This window comes from Desmodus rotundus, chromosome X (assembly GCF_022682495.2).
Source record: "Desmodus rotundus isolate HL8 chromosome X, HLdesRot8A.1, whole genome shotgun sequence".
Classification (NCBI taxonomy): domain Eukaryota; kingdom Metazoa; phylum Chordata; class Mammalia; order Chiroptera; family Phyllostomidae; genus Desmodus; species Desmodus rotundus.
This window is the reverse complement of record NC_071400.1, coordinates 23,692,294-23,693,034: the sequence shown is the minus strand read 5'-3', so window position 1 is coordinate 23,693,034 and position 741 is coordinate 23,692,294. Positions and strand designations below refer to the sequence as shown.

Sequence of the window (741 nt, the reverse complement as noted above, 5' to 3'; positions counted from 1 at the left end):
GTCTCATTAGTATCATGCAAAGAAATTGAACTAACTGAACACAGACTGAAAGCAATTTTCCATAATGCTTAGAGGGAGTATGCTTATATATAGATTTTTAAACCATGCTGTTTATGTTTGATATGAGACATGTATGTAAGTACTTTCTTTCATTCATGTATTACAGCTCATTTTTTATATTCTTAATTCTCACTACATTAAATTCTAGTTCAATATAAGAACAATGCTACTATAGCTTCTCAGCCACTTGGCTAAGATCAAGTGCAGTTTCTGTTCTTACCAGTTTAATATCTGATATGTCCTCTATCTAAGGCCATTATGTTAAATGGGTTTTTGGAGTTGGGAGATGGAATAGGAGCTTGCTCTGTCCACTCAGCACATTGACCAGGTACTGCAGTACTTCTGGGAACAGTGCACCAAGAAAATTAAAAAAAGAACAGTGTTACTGAATAGTGTCTTTCTGATTTAATTACTAATGTACATTAAGGTAATTTAAACTAAAGTAACACATTTAAAATTATAAAATTTAAATAACACAAAATTAATCTTGGAGACTTTCTAGTCAACAGACAATAAAATGTCTCTTACTTATGTTTTTGAAAATCTGCAGGAAACAAGGACTGACCTAAGCTTTGTACTAGTTACCATTCCCAACAGGCTTGAATTACTTGCAAAAATTTTAATAAAAACGTCTCAGTCCAAGCCCAACTTTGAATCAATCTGTGACCTGAGGCAAGATAA

General features: G+C 32.7%; 1 non-coding gene across 1 annotated transcript; it reads left to right on the top strand.

The window, feature by feature from the left end:
* The first annotated feature begins 231 nt into the window (after positions 1-231).
* On the top strand, positions 232-422 carry LOC112310907 (U2 spliceosomal RNA). The gene has a single exon (XR_002975416.2). It is a non-coding gene; the product is annotated as a U2 spliceosomal RNA (small nuclear RNA).
* Positions 423-741: the final 319 nt, after the last annotated feature.